This window comes from Pholcus phalangioides, unplaced genomic scaffold (assembly GCF_987345545.1).
Source record: "Pholcus phalangioides strain wild (caught in Gottingen) unplaced genomic scaffold, Ppha-v1.0 ptg000014l_1, whole genome shotgun sequence".
In the NCBI taxonomy this organism is placed as follows: Eukaryota; Metazoa; Arthropoda; class Arachnida; order Araneae; family Pholcidae; genus Pholcus; species Pholcus phalangioides.
In genome coordinates this window covers 26,934,165-26,945,306 of record NW_028301607.1, presented here as the reverse complement: position 1 = coordinate 26,945,306, position 11,142 = coordinate 26,934,165, and positions in this window count along the sequence as shown.

Below are 11,142 nucleotides of genomic sequence, written 5' to 3'. Positions count from 1 at the left end.
TTCTGCTGAAAAGAGGGGAAGGCCCTCTCTATTAACTTTATCTGAACATCGTAGGGTAAAGAGCGTTTAGTTGCCAAGCACCCTAGTAATTCTTTAAGATTGAGATTGTGTTTCAGAGAAATCTTTCAAGCATCCGAAAATGTCAAAAAAAAAAAGGTATATGCAGTTTCAAGGATGTTCTCCATCATTGATTTCATTAAACTCAAAGCGCATCCTTTGAGAAAATATGGGGAATGAGGGTTGCCAGATGAAGTTAGTGATTACTCTTTTTAAAGGGACCAAGTAAGCCAAAACAAACCGTTGGTCGTAAGGGTGCTTTAATGTTATTTGTCAATTTCGATAAAAGAAAAAAATCAGAAAATCTTTTTAAACTTTTTCCCTTGGTTCTTTTTCGCATTTTAACATTATATTTAGCAATTGGAGCTGAAACTGTCTGTTTCGAGAAATGTGAAACACCTCACTGCTGAGACACACACAATGTTTCAACACATTTGAACAAGCGATGTTTGAAAAAAAAATGTGTGTGTGTTCATCTGACAAAAACAAAAGTTCTGAGAAAAGAGCATTTCAACAGAAAACATTAGCATATATTTTTCAGCAGTTTACATTAAAATGTTGTAAAAGTACTTCTCTCTAGTGCAGGTAGAACAAAAACTTGAACTCGGACAATTTTATATTTAAAAATTGAACAATTCGAAAATGTGGGGTTTTGTTTTATTTTAAACTAGCTATAATACCCGGCGTTGCCCGGGTACAAAAATGGGAAACGGAACATGTTGCGAACTTGTATAACAACAAAAATGGAGAAAAAAAAACATGCTGCGAAATTGCACACTATAAAAAATGAGAGAAAAACATGCTATACGAACTTGCATAACGACGAAAATGAAAGAAAAACGATTTGCGAACTTGCATAATTACAAAAATAAATTAGGGAACATGTTTCGAACTTGCACAATTACCAAAATGGTAGAGGAATGCGGATTTGTATAATTATAAAAATGCGGGAGATAAATCTGGATGATATAGATTATACCCTGTAATCTAAATAATAAGGATTTTGGCCAAATGCCTAGCTATAATACCCGGTGCTGCCCGGGTTTTCTTTAATGAGGCTTTTTAGATCACGTGATATCTCCCTCTTTCTTTGAGGGCCATGCAAACCGTTTTAACCAATATGGCGACTTCCTGCGCGACTCATGAAATCTAGATTTAAAGAAACGTAGAAATGAATATATTTTTATCCATCTGCCTGTTTCTGCTTCCAGAAATGCTTAATTAAAGCTGTGGAATTTCTTGGATGTAGTTTACGGGCCCATAATTAATTTCAGAACATCCTAAACTATATGAATTTATGCAGTTGGATTATCAAAAGACAATACGGAGACATTAATTTTCATACTTCAGAAGATATAAATAAAAAGGTGAAATCAATGTGTGCGTGTATGGGAATATCCAGCTCAAAAGTAGGTCCGGCTAATTACTTCATATTTAACTTTCTGGGCTTCGTATATCTCTAAGCGAACTCAATATTTCAAAAATATAGAATTCAATACAATTTTAAAAATTATTAATGTGGCGGAAAATCCCACCAAATTTCCGCATTTCTACAGTAAAATCGGCAATTTTAACACTGATTTCTATGGAGATCATCCTTTGCCTGACCCTCAAAGCGATGCTGACGATAATTATGACGTCTATTCAAAAAGCTTCATTACTGATAGTATTGAAAAAGTGGCAAACCATTACAAAGAAACGCATTGCTACGGAACCACGGTAACCAAAGTAAACGTTCGGAAAGTGATTGTTGAGGTCCAAAAACCATTGTTGCCCGACAGTTTTTTGCCCATTTGGGGCATTTGCCCTGCTCTGACAAAATTTTAAAGTAGCCTATCGTTCAAGTCGAGTCCCATTTGGTATACATGCAAAATTTGCCGAGGATCGATCTAAAATTGTAGATTTGTATAGAGAATACACACACACAGATAGACACACACAAAATCAATTTTATATATATAGACTAGGTATAATACCCGACGTTGCCCGGGTTTTCTTCAATGAGGCTTTTTGGATCATGCGATATCTCCCTCTTTCTTCGACGGACATGCAAACCGTTTCAAAGTTAACCAATATGGCGACTTCCAGCGCGACTCATGAAAGAAACAAATTTTTGATTTAAAGGAACGTAGAAATTAATATTTTTTCTCCTTTTTTAAGAGCGCTAAGTATTTCGATTCCCCCCCCCCCCCTTTGAACTTCAGGTTATCCATCTGCCTGTTTCAGCTTCCAAAAATGCTTAATTAAAGCTGTGGAATTCCTTCGATGTGTTTTACGGGTCCATAATTAATTTTTTAAAAATCCTAAACTATATGAATTTATGCAGTTGAATATTAAAAGACAATGCAAACACATTTTCATTTTCGAGCTTGAGAAGATATAAATAAAAAGTTGAAATCAATGTTATTTTGTATGAATATCCAACTCAAAAGTAGGTCCGACTAATTACTTCATATTTAATTTTTTGGGCTTCGTATATCTCTAAACGAACTCAATATTTAAAAATCGATAATTCAAAGAAATTTTTAAAATTATTGATGTGACAGAAAACTCCCACCAAATTTCCGCATTTCTACGCTAAAATCGGCAATTTTAACACTGATTTCTATGAGGATCACTCTTTACCTGACCCTCAAAGCGATGATGATTAAGACGTCTATTCAAAAAGCATCATTACTGAGAGCATTGAAAATGCGGCAAACCATTATAAAGGCATAAACCATTATTCATATTCTGGCAGCGTTGAAGAAGTGACAAACCATTGTAAAGGCATATGCATGTCTGAAACACATTGCTAGGGATTGCTAGGGAACCACGGTAACCAAAGTAAACGTTCCGAAAGTGATTGTTGAGGCTCAAAAACCATTGTTGCCAGACATTTTTTTGCTCATTTGGGGCACTTGCCCTGCTCTGACGAACTTTTAAAGTAGCCTATCGTTCAAGTCGGGTCCCATTTATGCAAAATTTGGCGACGATCGATCTAAAATTATAGATTTGTATAAAGAACAAACACACACAGACAGAAAATCAATTTTATATACACTGCTCAAAACAATTAGGGGAGCACATGGTTTTAACAAAATTACGCAAAGATGTATACCGATTAGTAACATAAAATGAATCATCCATAATTTAAAGCCTAGCAGGAAGCGGAAGAAGAAAACTTCATATGCAAATCAAAGTTCATGACGTCAAAAACCAGAAAAAGGGGATAAGGGCAGAAATCGAGATGTTGCAGAAACGTCTGTTTTACTGCCGTAACTGTGAAATTCGATTGCGCAGTAGTTGTTTTTTTTGAGACAAGGTGACTTACCGGAATCCATGGCATGGCGTGTTATAGGCAGACTGGAATCCGGGCAAACACAACGTAGTGTCGCGGACGCTGTTGGAGTTGCCAGAAGTGTTGTTGCAAGGCTGTGCAATCGATTCCAAGAAACAGGAAATGTTAGACGTCACTTTGACGGCCCGAAGGTATGCAGACGAGATACTGCGACCTCGTGTCATCCCTTACGCTCGAGCCATTGGAGATTCCTTTGTTTTCCAGGACGATAATGCCCGACCGCATAGAGCTCGTCTGGTGGAGAACATGCTTGAAGCTGAAACAATACAGCGTATGGAATGGCCAGCGTGCTCTCCTGACCTGAATCCAATCGAGCATGTCGACGACGCATTGCTGCGCGACCAAGGCCGCCTGTTACTGTCCGAGACTTGCAGATTGCACTTCTTGAGGAGTGGAACAGTATTCCCCAAAGTCTGATCGATAACCTCATCGCATCCATGGCAAACAGGTGTGCAGCAGTCTTAGCTGTTCGAGGAGACCACACGCCCTATTAAAACTCACGCATCATGTCTAAACAGTCCTTTTTTTTTATCGTTTACATGTAACCAAATTGTTGCCCTAAATCATCTTTTCATGTTTTTTCCATATTTTCAAAGAATTAAAGCTTAATTCCAAATTTTTTTACGTCTTTTTTCTGTATTACGCATTGATACGCGTGTACTATCCATTGTATGTCAATACGTGGCTGTCTCGCACGGTTTTCTTCACTTTTTTTGCTTGCTCCCCTATTTGTTTTGAGCAGTGTATATAGATTTACGTACACCTACCCCCTTTAAAAGCAAAGCAATAAGTATAAAATGTAGAGGGGGAAAAACAGCTCAAGTGGTTTTTTTTTTTCCTAAATACTATAGCACAGAGGGATGTTGATCGCTGCTTTTAAGAAAAGTTTTTTTCCCCTAATATTTCTTTCCTCAGTACTATATATATTCCATTTCAGTAATTACATGTTCAAGAATATGAAACCGGAGCAGAAGAAGGGTAGCGGAATTTATATAGCCTACATCAGGCAGCAATACCATGAATCCACAGTGGCGGAGGACGCTCGAGCACTTACATTGTTTTGTAGCACGGGGCCGAGTACCCTTAGAATTGATTCTGTAATATCTCCTACATAATGGGCAACGAAAGTATTTTAGACTTATGGGTGCTCTGTTTTAAATTGTTTTTACGACAACGACATTTTCATTTCTAAATTTATCCCGCGGTGCTAGGCATGCCCCCCCCCCCTCTTCTGGAACCGGTATCTAGGTTGGGAATCTTCAGCGGACCCAACAAGCCAGACTTTTCACGAGTCCCTCTAAAATGAATTTATGGCATGAAAAAAATATATATGTAATTTTTTTTTATCCTCCTACTGTGAGCTGAGGGGGCACTGTGAGCTCCATGTGCTTTCCCCCCTCCCCCGGCTCACTATTCGCAGACGATTCGCATCATCTCTTGGGCAATAATACGTATTATTTTTCACACTATAAATTACCTAAAGAGGGGCCCGTTACTCATCTCACCTGGGGGGGGGGGGCACCAAAAGTTCCAGCCTTGGGGGTCTGCTCAAGGATGTGGAGTCATGGTGCTTGGCAGGGCCGCAACTAGTTGCTTGGTCACCCGAGGCAAGTGCACATGCTGGCACCCCCTTGTAATTTTGAAGGAGAGGTTTGGGAATTAAATTTGCGTCCCCTCTGGTCCAGTGCCCGGGGCACGAGACCCGCCTGCTCCCCCCCCCCAGTTGCGGCCCTGGTGCTTGGCACCCAACAGCTCCAACGCCGCCACCCTTCCTTTCAAACCGAGCACTCGCACGTTCGAAACACTGCCAAGTAATATTATATAATCTATCGGAGTGGCGTCAGAGCTCAAGGTGCTGGAGCACGTTAGAATTGATTCAGAAATTAAAATTTCCCACATAAAGCTTAAGACGAGCACCACCCACAGGTCTGAAACACTTTCAAAATGCCCCGGATCTATTATAATGATGAATGAAACAAAAAAGGCAAAATAAAAAGGTTGAAGAAAATTATGAAAATTTCCCTTTTTATTGAAGCTTCATATTTTAATTAACCATATTCCCATAGACTTGATGGGATACATCGAATTTTTGTTATAAATTGAAGGCACTGAACTAAAAATTTATGACGAACGAGTTGAGAGAGAAAAATGATCTTCCCCTTTCAAGAAGAAATATAACAGTTTATCCTTATATAAGGGGTTACCTTTACTTATTGTTGGATCATTACTTGAAGACTCGTTAAATATTCATGGTGCTTAAACTTATTTAGTTATTTATATTTTATAAAGTATTCGGTCCGGCAAAACACATGTTAGGTATAGGAAAAGAACAGTTTGTTTAGGCTTATTTAGTCAGCCCATAAGATTGCCACAACGGTTTCAAATTTTTTCCCTGTCATAAAAGTTTATTCTTAACATGGGTGCATAAGCGTACGCAGAATTTTCCCAGGGGTGGGGTTTCAATTTCTTTTCTTTTGAAGGGGGTAGGGGTTCAAGTTTTTTCCTGTAATATAACACTATAATCTCGGCTTGAGGGGGTTAGAACCTCAACCCCTCCCCCTTGCAGTGCCGTCTGGACGTGTGGGTCCATCCGAACACGGCCCGGGGACCTAAGAGAACGCGAGCCTCACAAAAATGAGAACCAGTTAAAGTTCGAGAATTTTCCAGGTGGGATCTCAGAAAAATCACTTGGCCCGGGAGCCCATGATGCTCTAAAGAAGGCCCTGCCCCCCCCCCCCCCTTGCGTATCCCAATGAATGGGTACAACATTTCTTCTCTGCAGGTTGAGCGAGGAAACAATACAGCACACCCTATTACATCACCCTGAATTGCCTTCGGCCTTAGACCTAGATTGATACACAGATACAGATTATCGTCCTCTGTGCCTGCTTAGGGCTCTAGGACAGCTTTAGTTCATATCTTCAGAGTGCAATCTTGTACAAAAACGCTATAATCTCCCGGAGGCACTTCAATGAGTGTGTGCCAGTCAGATATCTGATTATTACCAAGGTGCATTCTGCATAAAGCATTCCCTAAAAATTGACCATTTAGGACACGTAAATAAGAAATGATTGTTAGATTCACAATTATTGCCACAGATAAATTTAGGTAAACTTATTTGATTAATTCTGTGAAGGTAACCATTGGTAGGTGCTCTGTTGGTCACGAGACGGTAAAAAAGTGTTTCAAACTTGTGGCTAGTAAAGTAGGGAGAAATTTTCTTAACAGCATCGAAGAAACGATCCGCAACTGGGTAAACGGGTTGATTACAAAAATTTGATGAATTTATGATTGCCAATTTTTATGTGAAAGGTTTATCACATCCTCGAAGTAAGCATATGTAGGGAAAACTGGATTTTGAGAATCAACTGCCGCACGTGCTAGATGATCTGCAAGCTCATTGTAGAAGACACCCTTGTGGCCTGGACACCAAACTAATGAGATTCTTGTCGCCCGCAATGATGCTAAATATAAGGCATAAAAAGTGGCTAAAACCACGGAATGAGATTTTGGGTTGATGTTGGCGATTACCTGAATAGCTGATTTGCTATCGGATAAAATTACGTAGTTTTCATTACTGACAATGAATTTAAGTGCTGCGATCATTATTGCAACACATTCTCCAGTGAAGACAGATGAGCAATCGTGGAGCGCTGCTTGAAATGAATTGCGAGTTTTTGCACAGAAAATTCCAATAAAGGTATGAGCTCCTTTTGAGGCATCTGTAGCTATAATAGTAGAACAAGACCAGAATTTTTGTTCGTGTTCATAAAACAGTTGCTTTGATGATGATCATTTGATGATGTTTGAAATGGAAGAGAACTGGTTGTGAAATCAATATTGGTGATTAACCAAGGAGGATTCGCAAAAAACAGAAGTTGAAGAGGAATAAGTAAATTGTTGTTCTGGATGAATTGAATAATAGATGGATCCAAAATTTTAGTATGTAGGCCTTGACGGTTAAAACTGAAATTAGAACAGATATGTTTGTACACAGAGCTGTAATGAGAGGCTCTTGCTTTGATAATATGATTAGTGGTGTTTTTTAACAAAAACAGTGAAATGGAGATTTTCCACAGATGCTGAGTAACAGAGGAATCGGTGTTGAGATTATAAGACCAGTAGCAATACGAAGAGATTGGTGATAGATAGCAGAACACTTTTGAATATTTTTCTTGGAGCTATTATGTCACAAGAATGAACTGTAATTCATGAAACTTGAAGTAATATTTGAACAGATAGCCAAACGTTTATGCCCTTTAGCTCCACGAAGCCTGCCTGCAATCAACTTCATGATATTACAAGTGATAATGGCTTTTTTGGAAATGTGATTGATCTGGGAGCTCCAACTCAGCTTTTCATCCCAAACAACTCCAAGAATCTTGATATGTTCCTCGTAATTTATCTGAGCACCGCTGATTTGGATGTTTGGGAGAAAAGGAATATTTTTTTCTTGAAAATGCTGTAACTGGATTTCTCTGTAGAAAGAATAAATCCCTATTGATCCATCCAATGATCCATCCAGTTTGAAACAAGGTTTAAGGCAGAATTTAATGATGAATTAACATCATTCAAGTCTGATTAACTGATCCAAAGAAAAATGTCATCAGCATAAATGAAGGGGTGAATGGAGTTTGGTAGGTGAGAAAGAATGTCAGAAATATATAGATTAAATAGCCATGGAGAAATAACACATCCTTGAGGCAATCCCCTATTTAAGTCAATCCAATCTGATTGATGGTTTCTCCAACTAATGATGCATCTTCTGTCTGACAAAAAATTCTCCATCCATTTAATGAAAGTTCCATGAAACCCAAATATTTAAGTTTGTATAAAAGCGCAGAATAGATGACAGAGTCGTAGGAGCCTTTAATATCTAGAGAAAAAATGACACCAAATTCATTGAGCCTGAAAGTATTGGAAATAAGGCATTTTAAGTCATTAAGAAGGTTTTGAGACCCAGAACGTGGTTTAAAGGCATAAATGTTTGCTGGGAAAAGTTTGTATTTTAAGGAGATCCAGTTGAGTCTTTACAGAATTATTCGTTCAAAAATCTTCAGTTTTATGTTTGTTAATGTCAGTGGACGATAAGACAGAACAGCTTAGGTTTTTATTGGGTTTGAGTAAAAAAAATTTTTTTTTCATACTTCCAATCCACTGGAATGGTTTCAGAGAGCCAAATTTTGTTGTATTCAGCAGACAAGAGATGAATTTGATAGTCAGGAATTAAAGAGTATGATTTAGCGTAGGTACCATCAGGACCTGGCGATGTGTTTGGAGCAGTGCCGTCTTAAGGCATGGGCCCACCCGGGCGCCTCAAGAGAAAAGGGGGGCCTCACAAAATGGGATCTGGTTGAGATTTTCGAAAATTTGCCTTGTATGGCCTCAGAAAAATCATTTGGCCCGGGAGCCTATGATGCTCTTAACACGGCCCTGGTTTGGAGTACGACGAATTGCAGATTTGAGCTCTCCAATGGTAATTGGAACATTCATCAAATTAGAAACTTCTTGATGGGGGCCACTGAAACAATCAAAGTCCTTGTGAGTGTTATTATTTATAAGAGTTGACTGGAGGAGATTTAGCTGATCCATAAGGGTCCACCACTTCTAAATTGTTAACCTGGAACACAAGATGACGATCCAACTGAAGTTTAGACTGGATTAGTTTTCTAAGAATTGTAAAAAACTTTTGATAAGTGGCGTGATTAAAAATATTTTCTGACATAAATTCCCTTTTTCGGAGGTTGAGCTCCTTCTTGAATTTTGCATTATTTTTCTTAAAGATGATCCAACACTGAGGACAAGGGCATCTAAAATATTGTCTGAATGACCTTTTCTTGCAGATGAATAATGATCTCAAGGATGAATCAAAATACTCATTATATTGGTGAGGGTGTAATCGAACCTTTTTTGTAGCTGATATGCAGGATTTTTCTACATGATCAGAAAAAGAACAAGTATTGTAAAACGATGTCAAGTTTTCTTTGAAGGAATCCCAGTTTGTGGTGGCTATTTTGCGAGAAAATTTATTTACCCGAAGATTGATGTCGAGACATATAGGCAGTTGATCACTGTCGTAAAGGGAATCACTGTTGTACCAGTTAATTTTACTCATTACGTTTGAAGAACAAAAACATAAATCTATTGTGTTAGACGAATTGCTTGGAAAATAATAGCACACTTGGGTTGGATCAGACAAACTGGGTTTTGTTGAAGCCACAAAAAAAGATTTCTGCCAGCTGTGTCTGTCCGAGGAATGTTCCAAGAAGAATGGGACGAATTAAAATCACCAACAATGATGAATGGAGATGAGATTTTAGAAAGAATGGTATTCATGACTGTAGGGATTTCGGAAGTGTCAGCCAAATAGGTGTTTGCTACATAAATGTACTTGTTATGGAAATGAATCTTGATAATGATTACTTAAACGCCTTGAAGACAGAATTTATGAATAACATGTTAAGGGTATGTAGAGTGAACAGCAGCGAGAACACCACCTCTGTCCGAGCTGTTGTCTCAGTCACATCTGTATATTGCAAAGTTTGGTAAGTGAAAACGGTCATTGCATGTAAGGAATGTCTCTTGGAGACAAAGTACATCATAATCTTCTTGAAAACGTAGAAGTGTAATCTCTTGTTATTGATGCTGCGTAAGTTCCATTGAAGCAATGATGTAAACATAAAGGAAAATGAATAATCTTGACTAAACTAGAAAGAAGAAAATTATGCAATCCATGAATAACTTATTCAATAAAGTAAAAGTGAAAATTACCATATCTGCAAATCTTGCAGTTGAACACAAAAACAGCACTGGCTTGTACTGAAATAAGAGAGGGGAAAAAAAGTTGTCATTGATTATGATGGTTTGAACAGTTCCGCTTTGGTGTGACTGTAGAGGACTCTAGCAATGGCTGCTGCGCAGGAGTATCCTTTGAAGGAGGAACTTGTAATTTATTTTTCTTATGAGGAAGCTCGCTGTTCAGTGCAGATGACAATAGTGGTACAGCTTCCTTGATGACTTGAGATATCAGATCTGGAACAATTGACTGAATAGCTTCAGTGATCAGTTCATGCATGGAGATTTTCACATCTTCAATTATTTTTTCACGCATTATTTCGATTTCTTGACGGACTAAAGTTTGGATATCGATTTTCAAGTCGGTGATGGTTGATGGCGCACAATTTATACTTGCTCTGTCGGCAAAAGTTGGCGATTTATCTTTGAAGAATTTGCGAGCTTGGTGAATTGGAATCCGCTTGATTGTTTTGTACTTGATTATTTCTGCCTCTTTAATAAATGTTGGACACTTCTTGTCTATGGGATCATGACCTTGAACGCAGTTTATACATTTAGGAGCATTTGAACATGATTCTGTACCATGATGATCACCACAGGTCCTACTGATGGTGTAAGTAACTGGATAAAATTTAGTACGATGGGTAAATTTGAAGCAATGAGTGCATTGACTTGGTTTTTCCATAAACTCTTGAGGATGGAAGATTTGGAACCATAATTTGAGATCATCAGGAATGGAATTGCCCAAGATGGTAATTAACAACGTATTTGTGGGTATTTTATTCTTCACAAATCGTCTAATGCCCAATGGAACCAAACCATTGTCCATCAGCTCCTAAGCCACATCACTCAGCTTTTCAGAACATGGGATATCTTTCAGAAGCATTTTGAAGATAATGTATCAGTAAGTAGAGTCGCTCTGACCCGAATATTTCCAATGGAAGACAGCG